Here is a 16,356-nt window from a genome sequence, read left to right on the forward strand (position 1 = left end):
AATGTTCAAGCGACCTCATGGGGATTCTTGAAAAACACAGCATGCTCACACTCAACAACTGTGAGAAACTAATAGAAGAACTGGGGACGAAGTTGGAAACATATGAGAAAGACCTCATGTTCCAAAAGAACTTTGAACAAAACAAAGAAGAACTAAAAAGGTACGAAGACACCATTATAGAAAGAAAAAAGAGTAAATACCAGAGGGACAAGAGGGACTTTACTAACGGCAACATCTTTAAATGGACTACCAACACCCGGGGGAAACAACGGAACCAGAATAGGAGATTCGTCCATAACTATAGTTCCTCAGAAACAGATGTCTCCGAGGTAGATGAACCATCTCTAGCCCAACAAAGACCCCAGGTTCCTTTTTTAGAGGAAGGCCCCATTGGCAGGGGCTATCGACTAAACCCAATAAGAGGAAGATCCGGAGAGGAAAGAAGAAGAGGCAGAGATTGGAGAAATTGGGACCCACCTCAACCTCAACGACAATCATCGAGGACCAGGAAGCAGACCAGATAGATAATACACAACTGACAGTAATAAACCTATCGGAACGAGAATTATCCAAGGAACAACTGAAGATCCTAGGCAAAGGGTTATCCTTTTCTCCAAATGCACCTCTAAACCGCTTCACGTGGGAGAAAGACTTACGCCTATATGGTAGGAAGTTACTACTCAAAAAGTATTTCACAAATAAGGACCACCTGATCTCTCCCCTTTTAGGGAACCCTGTCACTATCCAACACCAGGACCATCCCGAACTCACGGCCCAGGACCTCCAAATGATTGAAATCTTGGAGGAACTACAGGATCCAGCCTACCCAGGAGAACAAGGACCTAAACGCCCCATCCTGAGGAAAAAGAGCTCTTTCATGCCCAATGAACATCTAAGTGCTGAAATCAAGGTCTTTCTGGATATGGTATCCAGGGATATGAATGACCTGGTGACCCATCTAGACGCAAGAAAGCAATATAACTCCAACCTTACTCAGGATGAAAGAAACACCCTCAGGGACATATCCTCCTGGGAGGACGTCACGATAAAGCCATCAGATAAAGGTGGCAATATCGTACTATGGCCTAAGACCATGTACATGAGAGAGGCCAACAGACAACTCCAGGATCGGAAGTGCTACAAACAAATGACACTGGACCCCACAAACACTTTTAAAACATCATACAACAAACTCGTAAACCAGTCATTTAGGGATGGAGTGATACAAAAGAGTGAACATGCGTTCCTTACAGTAGAGCACCCAAAGACCCCAACCTTTTACATGCTCCCCAAGGTGCATAAGAACTTAACGAACCCACCGGGAAGACCCATCGTGTCAGGGATACAAGGCCTATCAGAACAGGCCAGTATATTTCTGGATAAACACCTCAGACACCATGTCCTGACACTTCCCTCTTATGTCCAGGACACTACAGACATCCTGAAATAGATCCATGATGTTCATCTGGAAGAAGATCAACTCCTGGCCACACTAGATGTGGAGTCCCTATACACTTGTATAGAGCATGACCTGGGATTAGCAGCGGTAAAATATTTTCTCACCACGGAAGGCATGACGGACTTTGGGGAATTCCTCTTAACACTCCTAGAATTTGTCCTCAAAAACAATTACTTTACATTCGATGACAAGTACTACCTACAGACCCGGGGAACAGCGATGGGCGCGGCATGCGCACCAACGTACGCCAACCTGTTCCTCGGGTGGTGGGAACGGGAGTTCGTCTTTGCTGAACAGAACGATGCACACACGCACAGAGTGATATCATGGGTGCGCTATATAGATGACATCATGGTCATCTGGCAGGGAGACCAAGAAAGCCTGACAAAGTTCATCAGCAACCTTAATAACAATAACCTCAACCTCAAGTTGACACACCACATTCATCCCAATGAAATCACGTTCCTGGACCTGACTATATACCGCTCAGAAGACAATCTCCTACTCTCCAAACTGTACCGGAAAGAGACAGCCACAAATAGCTTGCTAGTCTCTGAAAGTGCACACTTCCCTCCGACAATTAAGAACCTCCCGAAAGGGGAATTCCTTCGCCTAAGGAGAAATTGCTCTACTAAAGAGATGTACTTGAGCCAAAGCGAAGAACTTACAACCAGACTCCGTGGACGTGGATACAGTCGAAGATCAATCAAATACGCTAAGTACCAAGCCCTGAAATGCCAGAGAGAGGACCTCCTATTCTCCACTAAAAAGCACATTACGGCTGAACCGGCCACAAGATTCATCACGAATTTCTGTGACCAGTGGCAAGACTTACAGAATATCATCCACAAACACTGGCACATCCTTGAGATGGATCCCGACTTAGAAGACATCACCAGCAGAGGCCCGCAGTTCAGTTGGAGACGGGCAAGAAACCTGAGGGACAGATTAGTCCAAAGTCATTTTCGACGGACCCCAAAAATCAAACCTAAGATCAAGGGCACTTTTCCTTGCAGCAGGTGCAAAGCATGTGCACACATACTGAGACAAGACAAAGTAACCAACCGTTTCGGCAAAACACTTACAGTAGAACAATACATCTCCTGCGAAACGATAGGGGTTATATACTGTCTGGAATGCCCCTGCGGGCTACGATACGTAGGGATGACGAGTAGGAAATTTAAACTGAGGATCCTCGAACACGCCGGTAACATCAGGAATGCCCAATCGGATGTACAGAAATTAAAAAAAATAACATCGGTAGCCAGGCATTTCCTGACCCAACATGAGGGATCACCAAGGGATCTAAAAGCATTTGGACTGGAACATGTCAGACTGGGCATAAGAGGAGGAGACCTTACCCATGAATTACAACAAAAAGAAAGCAGGTGGATATTTGATCTGAATACCGTTAACCCCCATGGTCTTAACGAGAACAACTGCTTTGGGTCCTTCCTGTAAACCTATAACCCTCTTTTTCATCTAAGATACAAGCCTTATTCTTTATTATAATTTCATTATCGATACTATACAACCATTTGGGACCTAACCATTTTAAGATTCCCTCACTACTATTGCTTCAATTCCCCTTTCGCCCCCTTCCTCTTCTCCAATTCCCCCCCCCCCTCTTTCTCTCTTCCTCCCCCCATTAACTCCCTCCCACAGGGTATTCTTCCCTGATAATCCTGCACCCCTTACTACCACCACCAGACCCACTCATCCCATCCTTATCCAGCGTCATTTCAACATAATGACACTGCCTCCAACCATAATTGATGGGTTCCACCACACAACACTGTCAACTGTGCCCACAACCAGCCCTGGCGACTTTTTCAAGTGTATATACACACACACAACAGTGTCTCTCAGTTGTTATCACCTTGGTCACTTATCTAGATTTTGGTTCTCTTTTTTCACCGGTTTTTTCACATATTTAATCACTAACCCTTTTAGGGCATCAGCTCCCCACACAGCCACTAAGGGCCCTATAATTATTTATAATGCCAAAACTTTTTCACAAGATTTTTACCACCACAAGCAAACAAGCCCCACTTAGGCAGGGGCGCACTCCCCTTCACAGCATTATTCACCATACTCCTATCCACATCATGTGTCACGGGCTATCAGTGACATGCGATGTATGTTGAATGTTACTCTAACCCATGGCGTTTCTTTAGACGTACACAGTACTCACGGTGACCCCTTTGCTTTAGGGACACACAACTTCACTGGTAATAGCCGCTGAAATAAACGGACTATACCTCCATCCCTTTCCCTCCTAACAATGAATAAGGATTTATAAGAGCTTCAAAAAAGGGTTCACACAAATCCTTTATACAATCTCTCTCCCCCTCCTACTATACACACTGTCCGGGGACACCATCCCTGCCCGCCCTACAAAACGGCACAGTAACAGCCATATTTTACCTCTCCCGTCCCTTGCATGTATCCTGTCCGCACGGATCTCTTCTATTGTGCCACAGTACTGATGACTCCCACTATAAATCGCACCAGCCATAGTACTGATTACTCCCACTATAAATTGCATTGCCTTAGCAAGCCCTCTATCGGTACAGCCATACAGGAGTCAACACTACGCCGCAGGCATTTTTGTAATTAATAATTAATTTCTTTAATCCCAGCATAACTCGAACTGAACCCATATGTCTTCCCTAAACCATGTAAAACGACATGGCACTATGGAAACAAGTAATATACTCCCCTTATCTTTTAGCATCGCTTTAATTGAAGCCACAGGTCTCGTCCAGATCATGCAAATGACAAGAGACAGAACCTATCAGATACCAGCATTAGAGCGATAAATAGACGGCCCAGAGACTTCCTCTAATCACACACCTGAACCCTGAAGAAGCCAGACGGTGAAACGATCGTTGGTTCTGAGGGAGTGACGCTTGTACCGTGCGCCTCCCATCCTCAGCCGCATCAGCCGCCGCAGCAGCAGACAGAGCTGACTCTATCCCACACAGGATGGCTCCGGCAAGTGATTAAACAGCTCCGGGGAGAGACGCAGACTCTGTGCGCCTCCCCGCTCTAGCCGCATCGTCCACAGCAGTAGCCGCATCATCTCCACAGGACGGCTCTGACACGCAACACTGTCCGGGACAGACAGTAACTGAGCACCCACAGCGGGACAGAGACGGTCCCACCTAGTGCACGGAGTGCACATACAGGTATCAGATCTCCCGCATCCCTCTACCCTCCCTCCCTGCCAGGCTCTTCCCCGCACCCTCATTCCCCTACTCTCCGCTGTTCCCACACTTCATCCAATTCTCCCCACCTGTACCTACTCAGCCTGACAGGTGCCGCTCACCTTCCACCATTGTACACTCAGATACATGGGGAAGACAGCAGTGCACTTTGGAAGGCCTCTCTAATTCCCCTTTTTCTCTCTTATTAACCCTTCTCTCTCAGGGATCACTCAACAGGTTTGGCTTAACCAGTAACTCACCCTGCGCTGGACAGTGTCCATTCAGGGGAACCTGGCACACCAACCTGATAGCAGCATCCCACTGCATGGTCTGTGAAGTAAATCCCTTCGAGTGTACTATAAAGCCCGCTCACCCGCTATACCTTTAAAAGTCCACCAGCTAAATTGATGGAAACTTGCTTGGGGCGTACGAAGGTATTATAGGAGAAGGGTGACCTCTCCTGGATCAATACAGTATTCCACCTCGAGTCACAGGTATACCAAGCTGGGCAGCAGCCGCTCTTTCACTGAAGGGTTAACACAGATCTTTTTCCACTCTTACTGACCCCATATTGAGCAGGGTCCCTCCCCCACAATACCCACAATACCCTCAAAAGCCCACCCTTACCAGAGGTGGAAAGGGGACTTTCTAGCCTCTAACCAGACAATCCCGCCATTGCTACGGGTATATAAAGTCGGTGGGACTACCCACCCTTTTTGGGCACAGTCAGACCTCTGATCCCTATTTCTATATCCTCTCTTTTTTCCTCCCCATTCCCTTCTTTTTTCTCCCCTCCTTCTTTCCTTTCCCTTTTCCCACTCCCGCATTCCCGTTACCTATCCCACTACACCGCGGGAGTACCTGCTACACTAAGACCTCACTCATCTGTAGAGCACAACAAGATGTCTGTGCATATAAACACCTATCTTAACTGAATACCTATGAGCTTGTTGTATATACCTAACCAGAATAGCTGTTCTGAACAGTACAGCCGAATTTGTCGACACACCAGCCGCTGACACCAATAGTATTAACTATTATCACCGGTGTTTAGAATTGTATATCAGCGGCAGTCAGGTCCGAATGTTAAAAATCTGTACTTCATATACGTAACCACATTTCTTGAACAGCAGAGCTTATAGATGTAAACCCATTTACTGTTGATCCAAACAGCACTAACGAGTATTGTGAGATTATATCTGATGGGGGACATCTTAATGCCTGTGCATACTGATATCCACTTTGGTCAAATGACAAAGGTGTACGTATAAATAAATCATATCATTGTATATATGTATTTTTGGGTCAAGTACGACAGGGTCACTCGCATGTATTGATTACCATTCTAGATGTCGACAATGCAACGTTTGACATACCTGTTGACAGACCTAGCACTCTACAACGCACTGAGAGTGTTCATTTAACAGCTAGCTTGGCTTGACGTCACAGACATCACTGACTGCATCGAATAAGTGGTGGCAGCTCAGCTCAATCTATGCACATCGCAACTGTTACTTGTAACAATCCTGTGACAGCTCTTGTCAATTGATGCAATTTGCAACTGTTACTAGAAACAATCCTTTTGTGAATATTTATTTGACTGTTGGCCCTTGCAGCACTAATATTTCAAACATATCATCTTCTTTGGCAACATAATAGCAAGGCAATTGTCTTGCCCATACATTGTTTCTTTATAGAATCTTCACTTGGCTAAAATTATCTGTCACCACAGATTCAGGAGTTTACCCACAGGCGATAAACCCTACAAGAGAATGTTTGTTTGTGGATACATTGTTGTAAATATCTGTTTCAGTAGACTCTAGAGTTGATATATTCATAGAGCTGAACCAGTAAAAACATATACTATCCTGTAAAACTATACCCACTGTGTTGTGACAGACAGCCTACGCTCCCGAATTTGAGGAGTGCATGCCCACGGGGCAAGAGTTGCCCACTGGGCACTAACTATCAAGTGTGATACGAATATATATGTTCTATGTTTGTGTGTGTGAACGCCTAAAAAACGTTCCTGTCTAGTGTTTATTTTATTGAAGATTAATAAAAGCTATATTTTAATAACTCGATTATACTCCAGGATGGAATCATCCATCCCACTTTGCCATGTGTAACTAGCACATCTAATACTCTATCCCACTCACTGACACCAGCCCCCGGTTGGAGTTCTCTCCAAAGAGCGGTGTAACCATTTTTTGTCACTCCTATAAACTTGTGTCCCCATGTACAACCTCTGGGTGATATTTCATATCTCATTTGAATCAGAATAAATTACAGTTAGTAATTTTCTAAATAAAGAGTGCCCCAAAACAGAGAGAGTCTTCCCTTTCTTTGCTTGCATCTACATTTACTCTCTAGGGTGCACCTCCACGCAACTTATCTTCTGAGACCCTGTTGACACAGGACTCCCAGACTATTCATCGAATTGTGGATCGCTCATACTAATACTTATTAATTATATTTCTACAGCCTGTGCACTGATCTGCCTCCCATCCCCCCTTCCTTTCATAACTTACATGTTCCTGTTCGTGTCCAATCTCCCTGAGTCCCTACCAATGATACAGAGAATTATAAAAGATTTTGGATCCTTTGCGGATTACAAAATAAACTTCTATAAATCTGAGATCCTTCAAGTGTTGGGGCCTAACAGTCCAGTAGGTTGCTTCCCCTTTTAAACTTACTACAAGATTTATCGGTACTTCTTTACTTTCACGGCGCCAGCATGTAAAAGTAAAGAAGTACCGATTTATCAAGTATTTGGGCATACATATCCCTGGTAATATTATTGAACTTTATCAATCCAATTATTCTCCCATTGTTGTGGAAATCATGAGATTACTGGATGTGTGGAGGCCTTTACTGCTATCATTGCTGGGGAGAGCAACAGTTTTACAGTCAATAGCATTCCCAAAACTGTCATATTGTATTCAAATGCTCCCAATAAGGCTGTCAAGGAAAGATATACAAAAAATCAATCAGGCTTTTTTTTTTGCTTTCTATTTAAGGGTAAAAAAAAACATGTATCTTTAGACATAAAGTATATCTTTAATAAGCAGATGGGGGTTTGGGGATCCTTAATATCATGGCCTTTAGTCAGGTGGTATTCATGCGATATATCCTGGACAGACTCCAGGACACTAGTTCCTATACACATAAGTCTCTGGAGGGAGATATGGTGCTGCCATTTTCCCTGGCGGGTCTGCTTCACGTTCCACAAGCTAAATTGCCCCTGCAGGTTCGGAAAAATATTTTGTTTTCAGATACATATTCTGCATGGATCAGCATTAATAAAAATTTGGGTAGAGATTACCAAAATACCACATATGTTACCATTTGGGGAAACCCTGGGCTCTTGGAAGTGGGTTATGACAGGTGGAAGAAACAGGGCATTATGGCAGTTAAAGATGTGTTTGACCCTGGGGTGAGCTGCTCTCTGATCTGTCAGTCAAATACTCCCTGCCAAATAGGGACTTTTATATGTACCTCCAAGTCAGACATTTTATACAATCAAAGAGGGGCCCCATGCTAGATTCTGGGAAGCAGAACTTACTTCAGCAGGTGTTCGGTCTGAGCGCCACTGGGCCCTTTAGGCTGAAATACTTGTATGTCGACATTCTCACGTCTACACCAGAAGCAGTTTGATTTGCAATGGTACCTACATGGCAGGCTGATATCCCAGGAGTGAACTCAGTGGAAATGTTACATAAACAAATGGAAAAAATGTTGAAACTACTACACTCCACTATGCTGCAAGAAGTACATATCAAAACACTGCATAGAGCATATATTTCGCAGGCTCAGAGAAAATATTTTGTACCAGGGGAAATAGGTATATGTCTCAAATGTAAGGGTTCTAACGCTACATTTTTCCATCATATGTGGGAGTGTGGGAGAATTAGGAAATTCTGGGACAAGGTTATGATGTTTATAAACAACATATGTGGTCTACATCTCATTAAAGACCCCCTAGCCATGCTATGTGCTAATTTCTCTATTTGGAATATACATGGACGGAAAATTGAGTTATTTCCGTTCCTCACTGTAACTGTTACGGAAGCGAAGAAAATTATTTTACATAATTGGACTACCTCATCCCAGCGGGATGCAGTTAAAATCCCGGCGGTCGGGATCCCGGCGTTCAGAATCCCGACGCCGGAATCCCGACCGCCGAAATGCCGACACATTCTCCCTCCTGGGGTGTCCACGACACCCCTGGAGGGAGAATAAATTAGTGTGCCGAGCGTAGCGAGGCACCGGGCCCGCTGCGTGGCGAGAGCAGCGAGCCCGCAGCGGCTGTCGGGATTCCGGCGTCGGGATTCTGAACGCCGGGATCCCGACCGCCGGGATTCAATACTGAATCCATCCCAGCCATTCTTACAGAAAGACAAGGCTGCCTTAACACAGCTGATGTACTTCGATAGAAGAGCTACTCTGCCCTTGGTGGAAGGGGGGGTTAAAAGGTTCCATGTGTAATGGGGAATATTTATTAGTTAATCGGAGGAGGAGGAGGCACAGCAGCATGTAATGAAGATATTTGATGGCACAACCTGGTACCTGCTTAGGTCATTATCTAACGGTTAAGGCACACCGAGTCTTGAAAGGGGGTGGGAGGGGGGGGGGGTACTATAGTTATAGAGATTGTTGTGATTAATGTTGGGGACTTGATTCATTAAATCAGACTATACAGGATATTTGGTGAATGAAGCTGTTTTTTATTATTGTTACCTGTATCTCTTTAGATAGCTTTTTCTTAGGAGCAAGGGAGGAAGGAATAAGGGATTGGTAGAGAAAGTTGCCTATGATGTATTGTTTTTGAGTAATATGTTTGCGAAATAATTGGAAAACTAATCACAATTAATTATGCTTTATTCACTGATGTTTATACATGTATATTCAATGATGTAAACATGTACTATCCTATCTTGAAACAGTCAATAAAATTGTTTATTAAAAAAAATATTTCACGATTGTGGATTTGTCTAGAAATAAAGACAGAAGGACACAAATGGACATAAATGGATACTGCCCCGCTGTCCACTCATAGATAGAATTCCTTTATTCGTCTCACAATGGAGAAATTTTCATGGGGCCAGTGATCATTGTTGCTTTGCCAAAGCAGCCAGTAATACTGAGTAGATGCGCACAGCATTCGCACGTGGGGATAGACATCGCATCAAAATGGTTTACAACCGGTAATAAGGGGGCGGGGCTTCAGCAGACATGTGAAGAGACGTTTTCTCCAGTTGCTCCCCGCTACAGTTATCCTGTTTTACATATCCTGACTACGTGCGCTTATCTAAAAAGCCTTCTGGTGGTAGGGGAAGCTGCCTGGATTATCATTAGCATCTCTGGTGACTTCTACGGGCATCCGGGGCCAAGTTCTGAGGTTTGACATCCTGCAGCTCCCGGGCGGAGGCCTGACGTGGGCGCCATCTTGCTGCTGCGTCTCGTGGAGGACACGATACAGCCGGCTGTGTGACATCCTCACCCGACACGCTCCTTGCTATCGCGGACCTCATACCCTCCCACGCGGCTCTCTAAAGCCACCAGCAGCATTATATTCAGACTCCTGAAGTCGGGGGAGGACCCACCACGCAGCGTGGGGTAGGAGACAGGCAGCAGCCATCCTTGTCCAGCAGGTTCCAATACACAGTAACCTGCCCCACTACACGCACTATACCTATTGTGGCCTGGGGCTGCCAGTGATATGTTAATTGCTCAGCAGCGCTGCCTGCTTATGACTCTGCCTCCATGCTGATAGTGGCATAAAACCACTGCACTCATCCCAAGTTGCGGACCTTTTAACATTGCTTGTACCAGATAGCACTGTTCTGCTTCACTCCTCCATACAGCAGTTTTTACTGCCAAATCCACTGTTGCCATTTATGCCAATTGTATATACAGTTGCACAATAAACTCTGCAGCTGCCATTCTTCTTTGCAGACTCGGAGGTGTGCTAGCCACCTCCGTCATTATTAGAGCTCCTCCACGGCAGCCAATCGGTATACCTGCATATTTGGAATTCCAGCTGTGTATACTCCACATATTAATATGGAGGCTTCTCTTCAGTTAATCCTACAGGCTATAAATGCCTCTACTGACAGGCTGCTCGGCAGGCTCACTGATGTGCTGGGAGATGTTCTCTCGCTCTCTGTCCTTCATGATAAATGTGATGTGGGAGATGGGGTGGATATAACTCAAGAACATGATATCACAGTCCCTGCTGCTCCCATGTCAAATCATTCCCAGGATAAGTGCTCTGGGATGAATCTGTCCCGATGTAAGGATACTTGCTATCCTGTAGCTATATGCTCAGAAGAAGATCTGGTTCACATAACTATCTTTCTATTGCTCTTAAAGGCAACTCTACGGTTTTTTATTCAACTACATGAATATCCTGCTGGTTCTACTTTTGTAATTGATCCTGCGGCCACATGCATGATTCTGGTTACCAAAATGTCAACTTATATACGGCCCTCCGATGTCTTGAAATTCCGACTCTTGCTGTATATGGCCACTGGTTTTCCTTTTGCATATCCTGGACCACCATGGGAGGAGTCTGGCAATCTGGTTCTAATCTCTGAAGTCATGGAACTGTGGCCGGACTAATCTTCTTCAACACATACTGTGCCTATCGGTGATGTCTGTTTTCCCAATGCAAAGTTTCTATTCTGTTCCTCTATTATTAATGTTTTTTGTGTCCTTTTTATATTCGTATACTTGTGCACTATATTCTGTCAGTTTTTGCAATATTGCATCTACAATAGCAGTTCCAGCCATTTCTTGCGGGAGAGTGGGAACTAGTCTAGTTTTGTTCCATTAATGTGATGCCTTTGTTAGATACATGTCCTATTATCCTTTTTGTTGCCCCAATCAGTCCATACTGTTTATTATCCTTCAATTTGGGTGGGATTATTTGTTTGGCGGGGTTTTTTTTTTTTTTTTTCTTCATTTTACTATATCCTTTAGCTTATATGACTACAATTCTTAATGGCTGGGTGGGTAGGGTATGAGGGGTAAGTTAGTTGTGGGTAAGAGGGCTAATAAGGTGGTTTAGGACTACCATTGGCTATTACCACTAATTTACTACCTTTCCTGGGGGGGGTTTCTATAGGTTAGTATAGTTTAGTATAGTGTAGCTATAGTATCTGGGGGGTATGGTTAGGGGATCCAGGTACGCCTTAGTTGGGGATGGGTTGTACAGGGTGGGGGGTTATGTGGGGGGTTTGCTTTGGGCTTTTTGGGTGGATATTTTTGATTTATGCTTCCCATTTCCCTGGCTAGACCAGATGCTTGACTGTATTATTCTTTATCCCCAGACTAGTGTTTTTTTTCTCTGTATCTAATACTATAGCGGCAGATTAAACTCCTTCATCTATACTGCTAATGTGTTGTTTTTGGGGGTGGGTTGGATGACCCCGGATGGCGCCTCCGGTTTTGTCTAGTCCGCATTCATTTCAATATATACTGTAGATTTGCTGCTACTGATAATATACTTATATATCTGGATGCATATGTACCCTACGATCCCTGTTCCAACACGTGTAGTACTCGTCAAATGCATCTGTTGTACTTTTGTTTTGCCTATGTCGGGAAACATGCTTATGTTTTGTATTTCTAAAATATCAATAAAAATGACTGAATTCAAAAAAAAAAAAAAAATGGTTTACAACCATCAATGTTTTTGCTGCAATGGCTTTACTATTTGATGATAACGTTCCGAAGTTTGCCACCATCAATTGGTAACCATTTGAAGGTGTTGTGATGGTTCTGCCCAGGGGTTCCTATTTACGATTTTTCCGGTGGGTGCTCCTACAGACTATCAACCCCCCCCCCCAGACAGGGACAGATGGGACAGGTTACATATATTCAGGGAAGGGGGCAGTCTGTCTGTAATCAGAGGCTGTGCTCACCCGGCAGCTGCTGGTCACAAACTCTGTCCTGTGGCGGCCCCTCTCCGGCCCCTTCACCGGGTGACCACCGGCCCGGGGCCGCTCAGAAGTGAACTCCGCCCCACACGGAGACAGACAGAGCCTCCCCCGTCACGGTACTCTGCTTGCACCGAGTCATCCGCATACAGGAACAGGTCGCAGGCGGATGTCATCCCCGGCACTGGCAGACACACACTGCGGTGACCGCTCCATCTTTCCGCCGTTTAAAAAGCCCGGTCTGCCCAACGCCTCGCTGACTGGACGTAGCGTGAACCGTCCGAGCCTCTGATTGGATGAGGCTTGAGGTTGTCATGGGACCATCCGCACGCTCTCTAGGCTACGAAGCGCTGCCAGCGGGGTCCCAGCAGCGGATATGCCGTCAGTAGCAGGATCCCTTCGGAAGATGGGAACTAGTTCCCATCCGCCGCAGGGACCCCCGCTGCTGACAGCATATCCGCTGCTGGGACCCCGCTGCCATGGCCCGTGGGTGCTCGGGCCCCGGAGCACCCGCGGTTTTGGCGCCTATGGTTCTGCCCCAAATCCTGTGCCCTGCAGGCCACGCAGCAGAGGATTTGCGCATACCTGCCACACTGCAGATCTTTGAGCATGTGAAAATATGGCTTTTTTTTGCACATGCGCAAATCGTATTAATTTGTTTTTTTATTGAATTGATGGTCAGATACCATTACATCCAAATATTTAATGGCAGATGTCAAAAAGGACAACTTTTCTTTTTTAAGTATATTTCAATTAATTCTGAAGCATATTGAACAGAAAAGTCTACATAAACAATGCATTGTATAAGTAATACTACATTAATTCATACATTTGCCATGGAAAATAGACAATTATATTGTTGCACAGGTTCTCTATGTCTTCAATTTAGACTCACACAGTTCCATAATACGGACTCCACAAAGATGTCATTATTTATTATTTATTTACAGTTTCTTATATAGCACAGCAGATTCTGTTGCGCTTTACAATTGTAGACAGTGATGCAAACTGGATAACAACAGACAGACTTGGAGGTAGGAGGGCCCTGCTGCAAGCTTACAATCTATAGGGACATAGGAGGATAACACAAGGACAGGCACCAGTAATAGTATAGCAGTCCCACCAAGTTGCAGGTCCAGAAGGGAAGCTATATAAGTGCCTCATAGGGTTATGCGTGTGGTACTTAAATATGATTGGCTTGCCTGAAGAGGTGAGTTTTCAGGGAACGCTTGAAAGTTTGGAGGCTCGATGAAAGTCCTGTAATAGTGAATGGGAGCTAGGGACCCATGCAGAAGAGAGACGCAAATCTTGAACAGAACGGAGTGGCCGAGATGGGAGATAGTTTGTGATAAGTAAAGTGATATATGGTGCAGTATAGTTAATAGCTTTATATGCGAGTAGAAGTGTTTTATATTGAATACGGTAAAATACAGGAAACCAAAGGAGGGATTGGCAGAGCGGATCAACAGACGATAAGCGTCTTGCAAGGATGATCAGCCTAGAAGCAGCATTTAAAATAGATTGCAGTGGCGAGAGTCTGTTCTTGGGAATAACAGTTAGAAGGCTACTGCAATAATCAATGCAGGATATAATGAGTGCATGGATAAGATATTTTTTAGTGTCTTATGTGAGAGAGGGTCGTATTTTGGATATGTTTTTTAGATGCATGTAACATGATTTGGATACCAATTGAATGTGGGGAAAAAAATATAGTTCAGAGTCGAGGATGACCCCTAGGCATTGAACTTGTGGGGTAGGGTAGATTGTCGAGGTGTCGACAGTTATGGAGATATCAGGATGGCAACTGTTCTTGGCCGGTGGGAATATAAGTAATTCCGTTTTGGAAATATTGAGAGACCACTGGTGACAACTCTGGGGTTGAGTATTGTCCACATACAAGTGTTACTGAAATCCGAAAGAGCTGATTAGTTTGTCAAGAGATGAGGTATAGATTGAGAAAAGCAGAGGACCTAAGACTGAGCCTTGCGGAACTCCAACTGACAGAGGTAGTAAAGAGGAGGTAGAGTCAGAGAAGCGAACACTGAAAGAGTGATCAGATAGGTAAGATGAGAACCAGGAAAGGGCAGTATTATTAAGACCTAGGGAGTGCAGTGTTTGTATGAGAAGAGTGTGATCAACAGTGTCAAATGCAGCAGAAAGATCTAGAAGAATATGTAGTGAGTAATGGCCTTATGGATTCCATTCTCTGGATCAATGATCCTCATGATTTCCTTTCATACAGTATATACAGATACTATTTCTTATAACAAAGATATCCACAACATTTTTGTTTACATTTGGCAGTGACATTTTGCACATTAAAGGACTGATTTTGAGTCAGACTTAACCATGGGTGTCTTCAGTACGACCAGCCAACATATTTTGTTACGCCAAATATCTATTCCTGTGAATATGGATGAGTGTCCCGCCCACTATCTCAAGTTGGTAGCTCTTGCACGTATCCCATGTTGAGGGCAAAATATCTGATTGAAAGAAGCATCCAATTTCAATCTGCTTATACAGATGAGCATGGAGCCCAGTGTATATATTTATGCCACTGCCAAGACAATTGTACAAGAAGGAAAAGGTAATTGGCCAATTACTTCTATTAAATGCATATATCACAAGAAGATCAATCCACATACATATGTTATCCCTCCCCAAGTATGTATGCCTGATCTGGTGCATATGAATTTCTCATATTTTGATAAATGCTCAATATTCTGAAACTCACAGTTTGACCTCTCATCCACACCAAAGTAAAATCAATTCCCTGTCGTCATCCCAACTTTATTCATAAATTATAAATCCAACAATAATGCAAAAGTATAAATGTGAGGAATTGGCTACAGTACCATCACTTATCAGAGGAATAGTAGCAGAAAGTTGGATGCTCTAGTGAAATTTTGTCTATAAACAGTCACATGTTGAATACTGGTTTCAGATCCAGGTTTTGAGTGTGAAAATACAAACCAGATCCTATGCATGGGGATTTACACCACTCAGTCAATCACAGATAACAATGCCCAACAGAGCATTCTATATTACTGTGTACGTTGTAGGTGATTTACTTATTTCCCATATACTGTAAATTACCTTATTCCATTTGAAAAATACATTTTTTTCCGACCTGCATGTAAAATAAATGAAAAAAAAAAAAAAAAAATGGGAACAACAATGGGCAGTATAGGTCTTTGTAATCCATGCATGTCCAAACTGTGGCTCTCCAGCTGCTGTGAGACTACACATCCCAGCATGCCTTGCAATAGTTTCAGAATTTCCTAATAGCAAAACTGTGGCAAGGCATGATGGGACTTGTAGTTTCAGAACAGCTGGAGGGCCATAGTTTGGACATGCCTCCATAAGCAAACAAATAATTATAGAAATGGTACATGTTACTGGGCTATTGTGTTTCAGCAGCTTCAATAAAATATGTATACACAAGATTGGGGGAATTTGAAGCACTTGTATAGATGTAAAGAAAAATATAAATATAAAAGTTTATAACAATATAATTTGCTTGCCTGTAAGGAAAAAAGGGGTTAAATGGGTTTAAAAAGCTTTTGCTTTCAACATTTACAGCCTTTTCTTTGTGTTAGCTGTGGTTGGGTTTTTCTTGTGTAAACAAATAGTTATAGTTGTGTTTGCTGAAGACAAAGGGCAGTATTCAATGACCCTAATCGTGATGTGCAGCGAATCCTGTTTAGGATTCGCTTCACAGTCGCCGTGTTCTGGAGGGCTGGAG

This window comes from Crinia signifera, chromosome 3, assembly GCF_055691185.1.
Source record: "Crinia signifera chromosome 3, ASM5569118v1, whole genome shotgun sequence".
NCBI lineage: Eukaryota > Metazoa > Chordata > Amphibia > Anura > Myobatrachidae > Crinia > Crinia signifera.